Below are 21,052 nucleotides of genomic sequence, written 5' to 3' on the forward strand. Positions count from 1 at the left end.
GTGCAGCTGCTGTTTCAATGGCCAACTCCTTGTGGCAGCTGTATTAGTTGTTGGTGTAGTTCCTGTGTGGCCCTGTGCACGGTTACTCTCCCTCTTCCCTAGCGCTTACCAGATTTGAATGTTACAAGGCTTTGAAGTTCTCTTTCACTTCAGCATCCCATTCCACTTGCAGTGCCATGAAGCGACTGTGTTCGAAGAGGGCAAATCAGCTGTAAATAAATACATGTTAAAACTGTCCAGTTTATGTGCATGGTGTATGTTTGGTCTCCATGAAATAACAGTTTCCTTTTAAGCAGAACTTGAAATGTTTTTCACATTATCTTTTGTTGTTGTTTTTTTTATTGTTCTTTATATAGTGCATTTATCCAAAGCACTTTACATAGAAGATCAACAGTACATCAGGACAGTGGAGCAAACTTGGATCAGGTACAGGTAACATGGATTACATAGGAGATCAATAGTACATAAGAACGGTGGAGCAAAACATGGATCAAGTACAGGCGGTAACAATTAATCAGGGTACTGAAGCTGGGTACAAGCGGTAACAATTAATCAGGGTACTGAAGCAGGTGAGATTTTAAGGAGGAACAGAATAGAGAGTAAGAAGTAATAGAGCGAAGTGACCGAAGGAGTAAGTTCCAGTGAAGAGGGGCGAGGAGCTGAAAGGAGCGAAAGCGGGATTGGGTGCAGGGAGGACGGGCAACGGTAAGCCTAAATAGATCAGAGGAGCGGAGAGAATGAGAGGGAGAATAGAATGAAAGGAGAGATGCAAGGTAGTCAGGGGCCAGTCCGTGGAGAGATTTGAACACTAGGCAAAGAAAGTTTTATTTAAGTTGAGAGTGGAAAGACAACCAGCCAAGTGAGGCAAGAGAAGAAGAGATTGAGTCACGATAAGAGAGAACACAAAGTGAGCGAATGGCAAAGTGATAGATAGATTTAAGAGCAAGGCGCGAGTGAGGAAGACCAAAGAAGGTGACAGAACAGTAGAAAAGTCGAGAGAAGATTAACAACGAGATGAGAAGCTTTGAGGCACGGAATGTAGGGAAAGGGCAGCGACAGGCGCAGGATGTGAGAGAGATATGGTGAGCAAAGGAGAGGTCAGAGTCAAAGTAGAGGCCGAGATTATGGGCTGCCGGGGAGATGGATATGTTGGAAGGGGGAAAGGAAATGGATGGGAAAGGAGACTGTGGTGGGAGAGTGTTAACGAGGAAGAATAAGACTTTGGTCTTACTGGCATTCAAAGTAAGAAAGTGGGAGGTCATCCAGGATTTGATGGCAGACAGGCAGGTTGAGGGCGTAGAGTGAATGTCAGGCGTGAACGAGCAGAATGAAAGAAAGAGCTGAGTGTCATCAGTGTAGAACTGGTGAGAGAGTCCAAAAGAAGAAATTATAGGGGCGAGGAAAGAAGTATATAAGGAGAATGGAAAGCATCAAGTACTGATCCTTGAGGAACACTGTGATTGAGTGGGAGAGGTTAAGAGGTGTTGCCACCCGAGGAGACAGCGAAAGTGCAGTTGGATAGGTAAGAGGAGAACCACGCTAGAACAGAGCGACGAAAGCCGAATGAGGAGAGAGAGTTCAGAAGCAAAGAGTGATCAACGGTGTCAAAAGCAGCAGATAAGTCAAGAAGACTAAGGACAGAGGAGTGTTTAGAGTAATGAGCTGTGAGAAGAGAGTTAATCACACAAGTCAGGGCTGTTTCAGTGGAGTGATGGGGGCGATAGCCAGACTGGGTGGGAGGAAGAAGAGAAATACCAGAGATAAATGAGGAGATTTGAGAATAAACAAGTAGCTCAAGGAGGTTAGATAGAAAGGGTAAGAGAGATATAGGATGAATGTTGGAGACAAGAAGGGAATTAGCAGTGGGTTTCTTTTAGGATAGGGATGATGATGGCATGTTTGAAAGCAGAGGGGAGGCAGAAGTGGAGAGACAGATATTGAGGAAAGAGGTAAGAAAAAGTACCAGCAACGGGTAGATTTTAGGAATGAGCGAGGAAGGAATGGGGACAGTGGGGGCAGCAGTGGGGTGAGCTTTGGCTAAGAGGAGAACCACCTCGGAATCAGAGACAGGGGTGAAGTTAGAGATAGTGTTGGGAGGGGTAAGGGGTGGTAAAGGAGAGGGGTTGTAAGAGGGTGACAGTAGAATTTCCTGACGTAGAGAGAGAACTTTAGAAGAAAAGATGTTTGCAAGGTCAGATGCTGATAGGTGTGAGTTAATGAAAGGATCAGGTAAAGGAGGAGAAAGAAGCTGCGTTAGTGTTTGAAAGAGACATCAAGGGTGATTAGATTCAGTATGGAGAAGGTCAGAGAAATAAGTGCGTTCGGCAGAGTTGATACAGTTGACATAGAGAGTATGATAGGAAAAGTAAGTAGTGTGATTGGTGGGAGAACGGAGCCAGTGGCTTTCTAGGCGACAAAGAAAGCGGAGCATAGCACAAAGATGGGGAGAAAGCCAGGGTACCGGTGGTTTGCGAGTGGGTTGAAAAGGAGAATGACGATAGAGTTGGTTGAGGCTGGAGGCAAGAGAAGAAGAAGGTTGGAGGCAGCTCCGTATGAGTCAAGTATGCTGAGGAAGGGAGAGGTGGAATGAGTAGAGGGGAGATGGAGGTTAAAGTCTCAAAGCAGGACAAGTGGGTAGGGCTAGGTAGGATGTGACCAAGAAGGTGGTCTATGTCCTCATAGAATGAGCCAAGTGGGCGGTAAAGAATAAGAAAGGATATGGCATGGGGAACAGAGACAATCTTATACAGGAACTCAAAAGAGGAATATTCTGGTAAGGGGATAGGTGAAGGGATAGACACACAGTTAGAGCGATCTAGAACTCCAACGCTGCCACCCCTTCCATTGGGACGAGGTACATGGGCAAAGGTTGAAAGGGTAGAAGTGAGTGAAGCAGGTACTGTAGAATTGTGGGGAAGAATCCAAGCAAATCATTATGAATGATAAGGTTTATGTTTGATTGAAACAATGACTATACGCAGGTGATACTACCACACAGTTTCTTTTGTTGTGTGTCTATGGATCTTGACAATACAGTAGCAAATGCTGGAGGAGTTGTTATATGCTCAATGACTATAAGCAGGTGATCCTACCGCACAGTTTTGTTGTGTGTGTATGGATATTTACAGTACAGTAGCAAATGCTGAAGGAGTTTCTATATGCTCAATGACTATACGCAGGTGATCTGACCACACCGTTTCTTTGTTGTTTGTCTATGGATCTTTACAGTACAGCAGCAAATGCTGGAGGAGTCTTTATATTCTCAATGACTATAAGCAGGTGATCCTACCACACAGTTTCTTTTGTTGTGTGTCTATGGATATTTACAATACAGTCGCAAATTCTGGAGGAGTTGTTATATGCTCAATGACTATAAGCAGGTGATCCTACCACACCGGTTTGTTGTGTGTCTATGGATCTTTACAGTACATTAGGAAATGCTGAAGGAGTTTTTATATACTCAATGACTATACGCAGGTGATCCTACCACACATTTTCTTTTGTTGTGTGTCTATGGATCTTTACAGTACAATAGCAAATTCTGGAGGAGTTTTTATAGGCTCAATGACTATAAGCAGGTGATCCTACCACACAGGTTCTTTTGTTGTGTACCTATGGATCTTTACAGTACAGTAGCAAATGCAAGAGGAGTTGTTATATGCTCACTGACTATAAGCAGCTGATCCTACCACACGGTTTCTTTTGTTGTGTGTCTATGGATCTTTACAGTACAGTAGCAAATGCTGGAGGAGTTTGTATAGGCTCAATGACTATAAGCAAGTGTTTATAAAGTTACACTCAAACTCATTTTGCTTAATATGTTTCTTTAAGGTATGTTTCACGATATGTTTCGATTGGAGGAAAGAGGGCTCTTTCCTGGTTCTGGTCAGCCACTAACGTGACTGACACCCATAGATTTGCTTCTGCCCTCACTGCTCATGCTCCGTCCCTCCCAGTAGTGGGTTCCCAGATCACACGTTTCTAGCACTGCCTGGTGCCGTTGACAAATGCAGGCGCTGCTGTCACTTTCGCATGCCTTTGCACCTGTGGGGATATCGCCTCTAGAGATCAACGTTTCTAGCTTTCAATCAGCATCCCATGGTGCAGAAACTGCTGTTAAGATGGATTTCTGAACTCTGATCTGGAGGGGCAGAGGCTCAGAAGGCCAGCCTAGTTTCTTGGAACAGGGTAACCTCTGTACAAGCCAGACCAATCAGGTTAGCGATGGCGGCGGTCAAGACTAAGGCCCTCATTACGAGCCAGGCGGTAAGTTACCGCCTGGGCCGTGACTTTACCACCCTGGCGTAAACTTCCCCATTCCCATTTTTGCCCCATAGGGCATAATGGGAGTGGGGAAGGCGTTAATTACGCCACCGTAATTTACGGTGGCGTAATTAACTCCATGGTCCCTTAGCGCCATGGATTTTAACACCTGCTAAAAGCAGGTGTTAAATCCGCCATGGCGCTAAGGGACCTCGTACTCAGGCGGTAAGGGTTGGCGCTGTTTACGGCGCCGTAAACCCCTTACCGCCTGAGTTGTTATGAGGGCCTTAAGTCTCAAGAGGGGTGAGGGTGACTGAAAGCCCGCAATGAGCACACAAAGCAAGGACACTTACAAATTACTCCAGACAGGTGTTATATTAAAAATATAGACACATTTATTGCAAGGCCTTTGTAACATCGACCATAACAAAGAATCACAATAATACTAAAGTAAACCAACACATTACAATCAATACAATATATATACAAGACCGAGGGGTCTAAGGAGTTAGGAGCACGTAATATGTAGACCACCTAGATGGGTAGGAAAACAGGCAGCGCAAGTAATCATTAGACCCAGTTCGACATCCGAAATACACCTAACTAGGAGGAAGTCCGAGCCCTACGAAGAGAGGAGCCTTGTGCTCAAAAGTACCTGCACACGCTGGTGCCAATGGACAAAAGAGGGCCTCTTCAAGGATATCAGGCAGTTCAGGAAGGAGAATGAAGCCATGCAGAACAAGTCCCCACTACTCAAGCAAGGCCTCCACTAGTGGGCAGAGGCAGGGTGAGAGTGCGGGATAGAGTCGTTATTTTGCAACAGCGGTAGCAAAGAAACGGGCTCCTGCATGAGGGGCACCGGTTGGGGTATGGACTACTCACCGGACCCCGACGCAGGCAGACCCAGACTTCTCCAGTTCAGTTCACGTTGCTGGCAGGTTCAGCTGTGACGATCAGGACGTCTTGACACTGTGTAGATTCTGCGTAGCAGGATGCAGGGTCGAGGGTGTCCCAAATGCAGCAGACGTGCACAGGTTGTTACCACAGCAGGGCAACACGGCAACCGCGTTTACTCGGGTTCGGGCACACTTGTCTCACTTCAGACCTGGGAATGCCAAGTGTACGAAATTCGGTGTGAGGGTGCCGTGGATGCAGAGCAAGCAGTAAACCAAGTTTTGAGGGCTTCCCCGAAACGGCGGCGGTGACAGAGAAAAGCGCCCTGTGTAAGCTGGTCAGCCCACTGGTTGGCCCAGGGACACTTCCGAAGAGGCTTACTTGCAGGGTTTGATGAAGGTGCCGGGAATAGTTGATCCCACTATTCCAATGGGTCGAAGCGCCTTCACAGACCTTCTAGGACAATCAGATGCAGAGGGGTCTCGCAGGACGACAGCGGTTCAGGGTGCCAACCTTCAGTGGGTCACCAGCAGTTCTTCGACTCAGCTTCTTGTTGCAGGATACTAGGCTCCTTATCCCTTGTTCGGTGTGAACTCAAGAGATTGCCATGGTAGTGGTGCTTCCAGCCTCCTCTTATCCAAAGTTCCCTTCACGCCAAAATGGAGAGGACCCAATGGGAGATCTGCTCACAACCACTCACACCATACGTGGACCTATCATGGACCACGGTGGTCCCAGGCATTCAGGACACTCCAGACTCTCTGGCACCCAGGATGTGTATTGGGACCAGACATCCCAGCCCACATCCTGGAGGCACACACAAGGCATGCAGAAGCTTTCGAAAGCGTTGTGTTTCGCGGGAAAGTGCATGACCAAATGAGGACTGTCCCGGGTCGGCTCGACCTGGGGGAAGGTGAAGGGGTAAGACAGTCAGCGGACAGGACAAAGAATCTCGTGGCATGGCCATTTTGGAGCCAGGCCACTTACTCGTGCCAAACGCGGTAAGCGCGGATAACATGGCAAAAAAAGGGTTCAAAACACAAAAGAAACGATAGCTGCCACGTGTCCCATCCGTGACACACTTGCACAGTTCATAATAAGTCCAGCAAGAGTTTCTAGGGCCTTTGGAATGTCTAGAGACCCAAGAGCGCGGTAACGTAAGTTACGGTGCACTCTTGTTTCATGTTGCACAAAAGCTGCAACATGTGGAAAGGACTAAGGGAAACTAAGTCTCCCAGTAGTGACTGTTTTAAGGGCATGTCAGTTTCCCCATAAGAATTGAGCGAAAGCCCAGAGGAGTGCGGCGGAAGGCTGCGCTTCTCTGGCAAAGTCTAGATCAGGGTGTAAAACACCAGCAAAATGTTTGGGGGTTGCCACATGGAGGGAAAATGACATACAATTATGAAATCTTTCCTAACACTCGCCCCTCCCAGACTAAGGACAGGGGGAACTAATCCACCCCTGGATGAGTTTCTTGTTCAGGTCGGTTAAACATTCTGGACAACCCATCAGCATTGCTATGTTGGATACTTGGCCCATGGTCAATAGTGAAGTCAAAGCCTTGTAGACTTATGGACCACCTAAGCAACTTTGGATTCTCTCCCTTCATGTTCATCAGCCACTTTAAGGGCTTATGGTCAGTTTGCACAGTGAAGTGGGTCCCATAGAGGTAGAGCCTCAGCTTCCATAGGTCCCACACAACAGAGAAACATTCTTTCTTTACTGTGGACCATCTGAGCTCTCTGTCCTTAAACTGGCGACTAATGAAACCAATAGGGTGTTCCTTACCCTTCTTGTCTACTTGTGATAGTACAGCTCCTATCCCAGTGTCAGAGGCATCTGTCTGCATAACATAAGGTCTTTGGTAATCAAGGGCCCTGAGGACAGGGGCCTGGCACAAGGAGTCTTTTAAGCCATTGAAGGCCTTCTCACACTCTTCAGTCCAAGTTACCTTCTTGGGTTTCTTCGGAGTGGTGAGAGCAGTCAGAGGGGCAGCTATGGTGCCATAGTCTGCCATGAAATTTCTGTAATACCCAGTGAGTCCTAAGAAGTCTCTCACTTGGGTCTGTGTAGTGGGGGTAGGCCAGTATTGTACTGCTTGTACTTTACTGGGTAGAGGCTGTATCCTCCCTCCACCTACATCATGTCCAGGGTAAACCACTGAGACTTGTCCAATCTGGCATTTACTGGCCTTTATGGTCAAGTGGGCTATCTGAAGAGCCTGTAACACAATACCAAGGTGTTTCACATGGTCTTCCCAGGTGGCACTGAAAACTGCTATATCATCCAGATATGCAAGACAGAATTCATCCAACCCATTCAACACATGATTCACAAGCCTCTGGAAAGTGGCAGGTGCATTCTTCAACCCAAAAGGCATTAACCTGAACTGGTAAAGACCTTCTGGAGTTGAGAACGCGGTCTTCTCCTTGGCATGTTCTGCAAGGGCTATTTGCCAATAGCCTGCAGCGAGGTCAAACGTGCTGAGGTACTTGGAGGCACCCAAGGTATCCACCAGCTCATCTGTTCGAGGCAAGGGGTGGGCATCTGTCTTGGTGAAAGCATTCAGAGCCCTGTAATCCACGGAGAACCTCAATTTGGAATTACCTGATTTTGGAACGAAAACCACAGGGCTGGACCAAGGACTACTAGAGGGTTCAATCACCCCAAGATCTAACATTTTGTTGACCTCCGTCTTAATGTAAGACCGTACTTTGTCTGACATCCTGTATCCCCTAATTTTGGTAGGTACACTGTCTCCTGTGTCTATGTTATGTTTGCACCAAGGTGTCAAACCAGGGGACTGTGAAAACAGGGGGGAAAATTGCCTAAGCAAACCTTTCACCTCAGCCTGCTGATCAGAAGTTAGGTGAGGGGCCACTCGGACACCCTCAAAGGAGCTATCTGAAGGACTTCTTTGAAACAGGTCAGGGAGAGGTTCAGACTCCTCTTCCTCAACATCTGAAGCATATAGCAGTGCTGCGATTTCAACTCTTGGAATGAAAGCCTTCAGCCTATTTACATGGAACACTTTTGGAGCCTGTCCAGGCCTTCCAAGGTCCACTAAATAGTTGACCTCACCCAGGGGCTCCACCACTGTGTAAGGCCCTGACGACTTATCCTGTAAAGCTCTAGGCCTTATGGGATTCATGATCAGGACTTGAAGACCAGGTGTGAAGTTGATGAGGGAAGCTTTCTGGTCATACCAATGTTTCACCAGGGCTTGTCCTGCTTTCAACTTGTCAGTAGCCAGACCCATTAGGAGTACCATCATTTTTCTGAGCCCTAACACATAATCTACTATGTTGGTAGTGATAGGGGGAGTGGGCCTCTCCCATCCCTCTTTGACTATGGCTAAGGGATACCCGTACAGGGTGACCAAACAGAAGTTCGAAGGGGCTGAAGCCAACACCCTCCTGTGGTACCTCTCAGTAGGCAAACAGTAAGCATGGTAAAAGAATATCCCATTTTCTTCTCTGGGGTTCTTCCAGAGCCCCAATCATACTTTTTAACGTTCTGTTAAACCGTTCCACCAGACCATTGGTCTGGGGGTGGTATGCAGAGGAGAACTTGTAGGTGACCCCACATTCTTTCCACATAGCCTGCATATACTTCAACATAAAGTTGCTGCCTCTGTCAGACACAACTTCTTTTTTTAAATTTTTATTTATTACGAGTATATAATCACCTAAGTGATTTTTACAAGAGGATGAAAAAAAAAAACAACTTCAATTTACAATTTCTAAAAAAAATCATTACAGAATGGTTGAAGCAGAGAAGAGATCCAAAGACAGGAGAAGCTGTAGCTGAGGGAAACATGAGCAAGTTCAAAGCAAGTTCAAAGACACACCCAGCCCTCCTGGTGAGTGGTCCCCCCAACGCCCAACCTCGCATTTCACCCCTTGTGCTTGTGCTTAGATGGGTCCGCTCTGCCCAGACTGCGAATCTCTGTGAGTAAAGATTTGATCCAAAATGTTGGTGGCTGCTATTGTCCAAGAGGGTCTCAAGCCTCCTATTAGGCGATCCCACCAGAGTGCTTTGTCGACCAAGTAAACTTGCTTTAAATGGTGAAGCAGGTACGGCGATCTATATTTGTCTGTTCCTGGACACAATAGAAGAAGATGCCGTAATGTTTCGATTTGTTGGGTGTCAGTACAAAAGCGGCAGGTATTAGTTGAAGAAAGGCCTCTTATATGCAGGATTTCATTCGTAGGGAGCAAATTGAGCCTAGCACGGAGTAGAGTATTCCGGGTTTTTCTGGTTGGATGTTTTATCAAAAATGGTTGGATTGTATTTAATTTTCTGCATGTTGGAGGTAGGTTGCTAGTCAGCTTATACTCAGAGGCTTTGTCGAGTGTATTTATCCAATCCATTTCCTCCATGCGGGTTTTGTTTTTTGTTGGATTACCCAAATGTTCTTCCATAGAGCTGCCGCAGATTTCAAGCTGTGCTATGCACATTGCCTCCCATTTGGACAGAAGTATACTTGTACCTATATTCATCTCCGCCTGCACCAATGAAGAAATTGTCGGGGAAGAAGGGTCTTTGATCTTCCTGTATAACATAACAGAGGCCCTAGTTACTATTTACTCCAGAGATGAAAGAGACAGTTCACGTCTTATCAAAGCTAGTGGAGTGGAAGGTGGTTGGTTTAATACGGAACGCCAAAAAAGGCTCTCCAGTCTGGACCACAGTGAGATAGGTAAAGATGGCATAGCGTCCGCTCCATAGGTAATCGTTGGGATAACTTTGCCCCGATCGAATTTAAGTAAGGGCATCAATGAGAAGCGCCCATATTTTTTGTCCAGTATTTTCGCTTGTGAGATGGGGGTTTTCATTTTTTCCAAGAGGTGGTGTTGCATCGCTAAGTCTTTAGCTGTCGAGTCAATGAGAACCCCCAAATATTTGAATTTTGCTGTTTGTTTCCCGCCAAGAACCATGAATTGATCTTCTTCCTCTTGTTGTTTTTTTCGAACACCATGATCTTTGTTTTTTGTTTGTTCACTTCCAGATCATTGGCAACTGTATATGTGGTCAGTGCAATTACCTGGCGTTGTAGGCCAATTGGGGTCTGGTCGAGTTGGATAAGGTCGTCCGCATACAAGAGTCTTGGGATCTTCTCCTTGCCTAATTGTGGGGAAAATGCTCGTGTTGTAGTTGATGTTTCTTTGTAATCCCCAAAGTATGAAAGAAAAAGGGCCGGAGCTAGAGGGCAACCTTGTTTGACCCCTCTGCTAGTTGTTATGGCTGATGAAAGCAGACCACTAGTATTCAAACGCACCTGCACCGTTGTAGCAGCATGTAAAGCTTTGATAGGATTCAAGATCTCCTGTGGACAGTCCCAGTTGTTGAGTTTTTCCCAAAGTTTCCTTCGATTGACTAAGTCAAAGGCCTGGGAGAGGTCTATGAATGCCAAGTACAAGTTCTGATTTGATTATCGGGCTTTCGCTTTTAATAGGCTGAGAATAAAGATGTTGATGCTGGTTCCTACTCCTTTTTTGAACCCGGATTGAAGAGGGTCGTTACATGGTGCGCTTTTCGCCCAATGGTTAAAGTGGTCCAACAATAGGGATCCATAGACCTTCCCTATGACGTCCAGGAGAGCCACTGGACGATAGTTCCTAGGATCATCCTTCCTACCTTTTTTAAATATGGGGATGATGAACGCTGAGGTCCATGAAGGCGGGATTGTACTCAAGTTCGTGCATTTTTGGAAAATCATACTCAATAAATTTGACCAATCTTCTGGCGCGTATTTCAGGTTTTCATTGGATAGACCATCGGGCCCCGGGGCCCTCGATTTCTTTAACTTAGAGATTTTACCCAGGATTTCAGTCTTATCCGAAAGGTCGACCCAAGGTTCTGTTGACAGTGATGGAAAAGGCACATCGCAAGAGTCAGGAGATCTGAACAATATTGAGTAAAACCCAATCCATGTTGCTTCCGAGATGCTATTTAGCAACATTGAGTCTACTTCTTTGGTCCGTGGATTGATAAGTCTCCAAAAATCTCTGCAATTAGATTTTCGGATTTGGTCTAACCTAGCTTCAGAGTCCTGTTGATGTAATGTTAGACGATGGTGCCGTAGCCAACTTTTGTAGACTCTTGTTGTCTCGGTAACATGTAATCTATTGAAGTGTGTGTTGTTTCTTGCAGCCCTCCTTTTTGCTCTGCGTAGTATGTTTCGCTGTGCCACCAAGAGGGCATCAAAATTGTGTGCATGATAAAGATGTTCTTTGTTTTTCCCCTTCAAACCTTTCATCGTGGCTCTGTAAGGTTCCAAAAGTGGTCTGTAATCGACCTCTAATACAGACTGGCTTCTTCCATATGAATTTGTGATCGCCCGGATGTTTGCCAGACTGACTCTTACCCGGTTGCCTTTGCCTTCTAATTCAATCCTTCCTGGGAAATGAGCTGATAATGGTTTTGCAGTTGTCCATTTTATAGCCAGAAGATTGTGGTCACTTTGATTTGAGTGGTGCATGCTGAAATCTGTCAATCGAGATAGAAGGAATTCAGAGGCAAAGATGTAATCTATAGTTGAATAAGCCGTGCCACGCTTCCATGATGGTAAGGTGATGGAATCAGGAAGTATGGTCGCAGTATTAAAAAGTTGTCTGTCAGTCATCAGTTTAAGCCAAGCTGTACCTTGGGTACAGGGTCTGTGGTGTAGGAAGCCCGTGGCGTTCGAACCGGCCATTGGACATTTGATGTTTAAGTCTCCACAAACGATGACCTCACATGGCCCATGCTCCAGGTATACTGAGTCCAAAGTAGCTGAAACTATGTCAAACAAAGCTGTCTTTTGTATTGCTTTATGGTTCCAGTAGATGGACATCACCAGCAGGGAGGTGTGCGTGGATTGATCATGCGCGGACTCCTTTCGCAGCCAAGAGATTAGGACTGCCAGGACATAGGAGGACTTTAGGATGATTTTGCTTATTTTAAGACCCATACCCATCCGGACCGCAATAATTAGTCCTGAAGAGGGCCTTCCTTTATTTCCTGCAAGAGCTTCTGAAAAGGCGATCTCAAACCCATCCAGTGTTGGTTTGGTTTTTAGCCAAACCTCTTGCAGACATAGGATGTCGTAATCCCCCAAGTTGATATCTCCAGGTGTTGTTAAATGTAGGAACCCTCTTGTGTTCCAACTCGCCAAAGAGAGTGATTGATGCTCTTTGACAGTCTTAGTGTATACTGGTGGCTATTTGTGGAGCCGAGCAGATAAGACTTTTGGTAGCCAGGACCATGTGGGAGACTTTTGGGTTGGTCTGGCCTGGGAGGTCTTTTGATCTTCTTTTATTAATGTGATCGCTTTTGTACTAAGTAATAGGCGTGGCGAAATATCTTGCCCATGGGGGACTAATTGAACATTGTCAAGCCGGGCGGGTACTGAAGAATTTAGTTGTAGATCGTCTCTTGTGCTAAAATGCTGATGTTCCTCGCTTGAAGAAATGGCATCCCTTGTGCCCTCTTTTGTCCTGTCGTAGTCTGTTTTGTTTGACCTGAATAAGGTTAAGTCAAAACCTTGTTTGTATAAAACCTCTTCTGCTGCTGACAACAAGGTAATTACTCTGTCTGATGGTATGTAGAGCAAGCACGAGGCCTTATGCCCCTCGTGGGAAGGTTCCACCGTTTTGAAATCTTCTGATTTTAGATTCCTTAGCGTAGAAATGCTGTGTAACAGACTCAACACAGTGCGTCTGTTTAATACCAAGTATTTTTGGTTGCCGGACCGTTGTCGAATTTTGACAGAGGGACTCAACATCTGTCTGTTAGCACCTTTGTGCTGTTTCTTCTGTTGGTGGAGAATATGAGTCGCTCTCCCTTGTTGATTATTATCATGGTGACCATTTCTCTGCTGCGCATATTTGGAGTCCTTGCTCTTATCCAGTACTTCAGATTTTGTTTGGGTATGGACTCTCGAAGTATATTTTGCCTTTTGTCTACGGGGTGGTGAGTCTAGATGGGAGATTAGTTCTATACCTTTGCGTGCGGGCTTGTTGGAATGTGCCCATTTCTCACCTCGTAGAGATTTAAAGCGCTCGTCTAGTCAGGTAAAGCCTGAGAGGTCCCTAGTAACTATCTGTAGGTTAGGGGTTATCTTGGGTAGATGCAAGTTCTCTCCTTTCTGTTAGTTGTCCACGCTGACATCTAGATGCTGGCTTAGATCCATCAAGTCTTTCTGAGTGAGGAAATCGTCTACTGATTTTGGTGACTGAGGGAGGACTACCGCTGAATCATGGGTGTTTGAAGCGATTGCAGGAGCTGAAGTCTTCCCTCCCAGACTCTGAATAGTCTTTGGTAGAGTCTCCTCATGGAGCTGTACAAGTTGATGAGTCTCAGGGATAAGCTTGAACAGGGGGGCCGTTTTGAGGCAGACTTGGGAGGTCGGAGGCTGCTGATTACTTCCCATGTCTTGGTTCACACCAAGAATTGTCCCTGCAATCAGGGGATTTGGAGGTTTTCCCTGAATTATACTCGTGCTTGACTGGGCTTTTTGTGGAGAAAAGTCATCTATACACATCACATCGTAATCCCCAGGCTTGATGTGCACAGAGTCCGGTCTGGTGAATGCCGAGTTGTGAGGGCCCTCCAAAATACGAGAACCAAGTTTTAGCCTTGTCCTGCAGTCCCTGTGGGAGACATCATGCCGAGGAGTATCATATGCTGTTGTTTGAGAACTTCCATCTATCCTAGGCCGGCCCTTGTTGTTATTTCTTAATTCTGTTAAAAGTTCCATTAAATCCGGTTGATGAAGTAGGGGAGTTCCGGCTAGGTCATTTTTACTTCTCTCCAAGGCGTTGATATAACCTTCTAACGTATATGAGCTTTGAGTTCATCATTGCAAAGATAGATGTATGATCTTTCAAGGAGTCATTTATCGCCTCATATAGCTTGCAGAATGGGGCCAATGCAATCGTTACCGCAGACATAATGTACATGAACTCTGCTTTTTTCGATGGAGTCTCCTTTGGAATGTTGAAAGATGGCTCACTTAGTCTTCTATTTGCTGAAGAACTTATTGGTGATGTAGGCGGCCATAAGCACAGAATTTGATTGGTTTTTTGTTTTGGGGTAGCCATCCTTGGAAGAGAACCCTCTCTAGGTTCTGACAGAGCTTCCTTGCTTCCGTCTCCCCTTTGGCCCCCAATGCTAAGGCGATCTGGCGTTTCCATGAGCTTGTTTGCCGAGTTGTTTTTCCCGCAAGTTTGAGGCGGTAGACTTCCATTATTCTGTAGACCCAGGTCAGTTGTTCCAAATAGCACTGGTAAGGCCATTAGAGAGTCTGTAGAATCCAAATGGGACGTTGGTTTCGAACTTCCCAGTGGAGAATGGCTTATCTGGTCAGGTTCTAATAAGATTAAATCATCACTCGGAATCTCGTTTTGAGCTGGCGAGGGTGAAAAGACAGAAGTTTCCCCAAGACGATTTTCTTGAGTTTCCACAATGGTTGGTAGAACTACTGGTACCAGATTAGAGATTTCTTTAACTTGCTCTTTTTGTTGTTGTAAGGGTGCTTGGACCCCACTGCCTTGCGAGTTCTTCTGGTTGCCTAATGAGGCTGTGAGTAGAGGTTCAAGGAGTGCTTCTAGCAAGTCTGCGTCTGAAATTTCACCGTTCCCCGTTTGTTGAAGTTTCTTTTTTGCTTGTCTTTGAAAGAGTGTTTTCAGGGAGTTTTCCAGGCGCGAACTTGGCGATGGAGTTGACGTGTTAGTAGATCTCAAACATTTTTTCGCTTGAGCTCGCCTGTTAGACATAGGGAGATCAAAGTTTTTTTTTGTGATCCGCCTGAGTGGGATTCCAATTGCATGCTTGTTATGTGGCCCTTGATTAATAGCCTCTCTCGGATCACTAGGTTTAACAGACTCACATATGGTGCTCTCCGGGTGCAAAGGGACCGAAGAGGATGTTGTTGAAGGGAACGTTGTCATTGGCTCACCAGGGCATCCCAAAGTCTTAGCGACCCCCTCATGAGGCTGTATTTTGTTTCTTTCTTTCTGTTCTGCATCTGTGCTTTCAGCCGATGTCAAAGGTGGTGTACTGTGTATCTGTGCCTTTGTGTTTGATTCTGAAGGGGTTGGTGTAGAAACAGCTTTAGCCACCAGGTGGTACTGTGGGGCTGCTGTGATGGGAAGCGTCAAGTTAAGAGACCGCGCCTCCCCCGAGACTCTGGTTTGCTCGGAGGAGAGCCGAGCCAGGAGCGGGTCATCGTCGCTCCAATCCTCTGTCAAGTTGCACCGGTCCTCCGTGGCCGCAACGGAGATCGCGATGCCTGGCCGCGGCACTCCCCGGATTCCGACGCAGGTGGCCCCCCCTCCTTCGAGGGAAGGTTCCTCCGCATCTTACGCCGTCCGCAGGGGCTGTGGCCTGGGCACCACGGCTCCGCCGGCCCCGCTGAAGCCTGGAGCGCAGCCAGCTCCCTCTTGCACGTGCCGCCAAGCTCTGCTCCTCCGCGGGCCCACAGCCGGCCACAAGCTGCGAGTCGGAGCATGCGAAGGCCACCCCCCGCTCCCTTCGGCTTCCGACACAGGTGGCCCTCCCTCCTTCGAGGGGGTGCCCCACCGTGTTGTCCACCATCAGAGGCTTGGAACCAGGTGCTACGGCTCCGCTGGTGCTGCAGCCAACCTCCAGCTCCTCCGTCTGACCGTGTCCACTGCCGACCTCTCCTGTTGAAGTGGATCCACACACAGGCTCAAACCAACCCACAGGCACGAGTTTTTGTTTTTGGGATGAATAGTTGGTTTTTGCAGTTTGTTGTTGTACTGTGAGTTTGGCCGTTTTTTTTGACGGGTTGTTTTGCAATTTACCACCTGGTCGCTTTAGTGCGCCTGCACTGGGTAGGTTGATTATTTGAAGAGTAGAAGGGGCGTCGTAGGAGGGTGAGGATGACAGGGGTAAAGGAGTCAAGAAACCAAAAAGAGGGAAAGAAAATATTCCCCCTAACTCGCCTACCACTGCGGTGGAGGTAGTTGGTCAATCACCCGGACCTGACGAGGAGGTGGTGATGCCTGAAGTATTTGACCCCAATGACCATCCTGAAATAAACGATTTGTTAGTGGAAGGTGGTCCTGACAGGGAAGAATTCAGTAAAGGCCAACGTGAGTGCCCATCTCTGGAAGGCCTAAGGAGAGAGGCCTGCTCCCAGCTTGAGGGTGAACCTCCTGGGAAGCATCGGATTTATTCGGAAAAGGATGCTCCGGTAATCTCTTCTTCCTCGTAGGAGGAGAAGGCCAGATTAGCAGAGTGGATCCCCAAGATTTTGACCTTACATCTGGGATCCCCCTTCACATGGTCAGTTGCTCCACAAGCAAAACAAGATCCATTGGGTCTGTTTACATAGGGAGGCTTATTTTAACCGGAGTTCTGTTTTGGAGGCTGACCTCCACTACCCTGTGAGTTCTCGTGTGTATTACCCTTATTTTTCTTTTTGTGGCCCTTTTGGGAAGAAGATTTATCAGGTTCCCCACCCTCCTTATCTTTGGACTTTTTACCTTCCTCCTGCTTACCAGGATGAGTCTTGTCCTTATGGGACACTCGATGTGAGACCCATAAATCTGCTGCAATGGCAAGTTTCTTAGGATCTATATCCTTTGAATCTGCCAAATGCTGCTTAAGCTTCGGGGAAGAAGATGCAAAAATATGTTCCAGCATGACAAGACTTATCATACCTTCAAAGGTAGAAACCTTATAACCTTCGACCCAGCCAGTCAAGTTTTTTAAGAATGCAGTTACATAAGATACCCAAGTACCACCTTCTTTTTTCTTATACTCTCTGAATATTTTAAGTATTGGGCAGGAGTCTTTCCAAACTTTGAAATGAGAGTCTGCTTCAACATTGCTGATGTTCGTTTTTTGTGCAGCATGTTGCAGTCTCTCAATGGCTTCAGCACATTTGAGAAAATGTCCAGGAAAGAGTGATTGATTGTGCTCTCTACTTGTGAATGAACTTAAACTGTAACCTTGCCATTTTCCATATTTGGAGGGGTATGATAAAAAAAGAAATGTATTCCCTTTAAAAATGCTTTAATAAACACTTTTGAACTCTATACAAAAGTGTTTATTAAATATATTTATATAATATAGTAATACATTTCAAAGGAATAACCAACACATCGAACATTTTGCGACAGGCATTTTTTTTTTACAAATGGTGCCTCCTTCTAGAACCTACTGTAGTGAATCAGGTTGAGCATCAGTAAATGAAAGTGAGACTAAAATCTTGCCCCAGACAAATGAGGAATCCAGGCAAAATTTGGTAACAGTGGGTTCAACGGTGTGGATTTGTATAGCCATACAAACATACACACACAAATACATACATTCAGCTTTATATATTAGATGAGGGTCAGTCTGTTCCAGGGTAAAGGGCCTGGTTGACCTACCACCAAGACAGCAGCCAGCAAAAGGCCTGCCTTGTGTCTTTTCATGGGGGCCAGCTCCCCAACACTGGTCATAGACATATGCCCGCTATAATCCCGGCCTGCCCAATGTGTAATTACTTTCTAACTCACTTTGAGTAACTCCTACTGGTACATCAGCTGTTAGGTTTCCAAAATGGTCTGGCCAGCTCTAGACAGGTTGGTAAAGCAGGAAACCTAACCTGCCCTTGCCACAGCGGGCAGAGTTATTGCCACTCATGGCTGCACTGCATCCCTGCCAACTGCAGCCGGCTATCCATTAATCGTGCTGTACTAAACAGTACAACTATTTATCAACTTTATGCAACTAGCACTAATCATTCTGGCATCCTCTCCTACTGACTGCGGCACTGGGGGCAGGGGGGATTCCGATTAGAACATATCTATGAAGAAATCCCTTGCATCGGCATTAGGTAGGGCGGACAACGTGTTCTTCTGGAAACTGCTTATTCCCCAGTAGTACTGCAGGAGCCACTATAAGGTGGAGATTTAAGGCTGTTGTTGATGGGATTGGCTGTTGTCCCTTTTTCATGGTCAAAAGTGGTAGAAGGCGCATTAGTGCCACTGTTCCTAGAGGCCTCAGGAAATCATTGAGACACCATCAAGGATAGGCCAGAAATAGAAACTGTATACTGGTAAACAACAGATGGCTTAATACAGAAGGAGGCAGCCATGAGTGGACCGTGGGCAGCATAGATTGATGTGCAAAATGAGCTGCACTTTGTAATCTATTCTACCAGATTAATAAAAGCTCAGACACACTTCTTTTTACATATTACTGTGGGCTACTGCCTGTAAAATCCTTAGGGTAAAGGAGATGGATGAAGTACATTGTCTCTGGCATTGCCCCTCCTAATCAAGACTCATTTTATCCTCCTGCCTTCAACAACAACTGGCAGGCCTGCAGGCTGCCTGCAGACCTTTATCCTGCTGCCAGAGTCGCTGGGCAATCTTGTCGGTTGCGGCCTTAGAAGACATGAAGGTAAGCCCTGCGGGCTGTTTTGATATCTGTTGCCGGATGACTATATCAAAAGGTGGCCGCCGCTATCACGGCTGATTTAATACCTCACTGTTAGCCCTGGAGCCCGCCTTTGCCAGCTCTGATTGTACTGCTCTGCACCTTATCCAATAAGGGGAGCCGACAGGCTTGGGACGGCCACCAGCACAAAGGACCACACAAGGCCCCTGTCTGGCCTGTGCGGCCATGGCCGCCGGCCCGCTCGCCTCGCCAGAACTCCGTGCCAGCAGCCTTTGAGGTAAGAGCCCTGAGCTCGCTGCTCCTGACTACCTTTACTCTTGTTTCATTGCCGGGGCTGGTTCGGCCCCTCGCCTTCTCTGTTTGCACTGCTCACGCTGCCCACCTCCTCTCACCATCCTGCCTTAAAACTCACAGCGTTCTGGCTGCCCACTCCTTGTTCCCTGGTCATCCCACAACATGCAGCTTGTCATCCTCCTAACTCAACCTGCACCTGCAACATTTTACTCCCTACAAATCATCCTGCAACCACTGGACTAATCTGCGCCTTTTCTCTAGCCCTTAGTCTGGCCACCCGCCATCTCTCCACTTTTCTAGTCTGTCCTCCATTAATAGATCCTGATCCACCCCGCAAAGCTCTCCCGAGTAGCGCTTTGGAGTAGCGCTGCTCTCTTCTAACTACAGGATCACTGTCTCTAAAATCTGTTCCTGTTTATCCTTAAATATTGAATTGCTCTCTGGTGCTAGAATTCCTAATGTAGACATCCCTTATTCTGTTTTAACACTGGATTTCACAGTGTGTCTTTTTCTCCCCCACCACTCCCACAAGTATCCTTTTGCCTCTCTTCTCTGTTATCTTCTATGCCAAAATTCGATGCCCTGTATGCTCAGTTTGCTCTGATTCATGAAGCCTTTTTTACTTCTGCTGTTTCTGCACCGCCTGAAACTTGAATCTTGTTGTGCTTCAAACATGTACATTGATTGTTTTCTGCAGTTTTTTTAATGCTTTGCTGGAAAGTTGAATTTAAATGTGCCTTTAAACCTGTGCATTGATTGTTTTCTGCTGCATTTTAGTGCTTTGCTGGAACGTTGAATTTAGATGTGCCTAAAGCTGCGCATTGATTGTTTTCGGCTGCATTTTAGTGCTTTTCTGGAAAGTTGAATTTAGATGTGCTTTAAACCTGCACATTGATTGTTTTCTGCTGCACTTTAGCGCTCACCCAGTTTGGGTACTTAAAATGCTGCTTCCCTGTGCATATCTTGTTTAAAGCACCTCTTTCATCTGTGCCTGCTTGGCTGCTAGGCCGCCTGGTCAGTTCATTTGTACACTGTGCAGCTTCCCTGTCTGTCTCTCTCCCTACTCCCCCTTGCCATATGGCACTCTCTATCTCCACTATCTATTCTAACTGCTACTTTATCACCTATTCTATCTCGCTCACGAAGGCTGGAAGAACAATGATTAAAAAAGCACTACTGGCATCTAATCCAGGCATACCTATTGCTGACACCTATGTCAATGCTACTTCCAGGGAGACTATTACCAATATTTTCTTTTCTGTCCTCTAAACTCGACTTATAGACTCCCCACCTGGTCTCCACTCTCTCCCCTTTCTCTTCTTCTCCCATTAATGGTGGCACTAGATGGAAATTATTCTTGGCGTACTTCTTACCCTCTAGGTGCATCATTAATGTCTATCACAATGACACTATCATGGCCCAAGGTTCTCAACCTACTCTTCTCCTCCTTGACCGGTGCCTTCCCTCTCTCATTAATGTCCTCCCTTCTCCTGCTACTGCTCATTCCTCCTCTCCTCTAACCTCTCCACCACCACTGACGGGAGTACCACGGACCTGTACCTCGCTCAGAAAACATTCAAAGGTGGTAATCAACTTCACTTAGCTACTCTGAATGCTCGTTCTGCTGTCAAATGCTCCTCTGACCTCTGTCTCCTTCTTGAAGACTTTGACCTCGACCCCCTCGCCCTTACCGAGACATGGTTCAATGCCAGCTCTGTCACTGCTATTGATACTTTCCTTCCTGAGGGCTACAAAATCCTCTCCAAACCCATGCCCAACCAGCCCAGAGGTGGAGTGGCCCTGACTTTCCCTGAGTGGGTCCCTGCTTCTATCATAGCTGCTCAATCCTGTCCCTCCTTTGAATGCCTCATCTGTAGGCTTGGGGTCTCTCCTACTGTCTCACTCACCCTCGCTACTATCTACAGGCCCCCCGGCCATATCTCTCTTTTCCAATATGAATGGGCTGACCTCACCTCCTCCCTCCTGACCTCTTCTTCCAACCCCCTCCTCCTCAGTGACTTCAATGTCCACCTGGACTCTCCTGAATCAGCCACATTTTAGTTCCATGACCTCTGTGACTTCCTCTCCCTCACTATCTTTCCTCCCGGTCTGGCCCATTCAGCCATAAACACTCTGGATGCCTTCATCGATGGAGACATCCCTATTTCTAACCCGGTCACCACCTCCCTCTCCTGTTCTA

This window comes from Ambystoma mexicanum (assembly GCF_040938575.1).
Source record: "Ambystoma mexicanum isolate Mex_15411 chromosome 12 unlocalized genomic scaffold, UKY_AmexF1_1 Mex_chr12_unloc.1, whole genome shotgun sequence".
In the NCBI taxonomy this organism is placed as follows: domain Eukaryota; kingdom Metazoa; phylum Chordata; class Amphibia; order Caudata; family Ambystomatidae; genus Ambystoma; species Ambystoma mexicanum.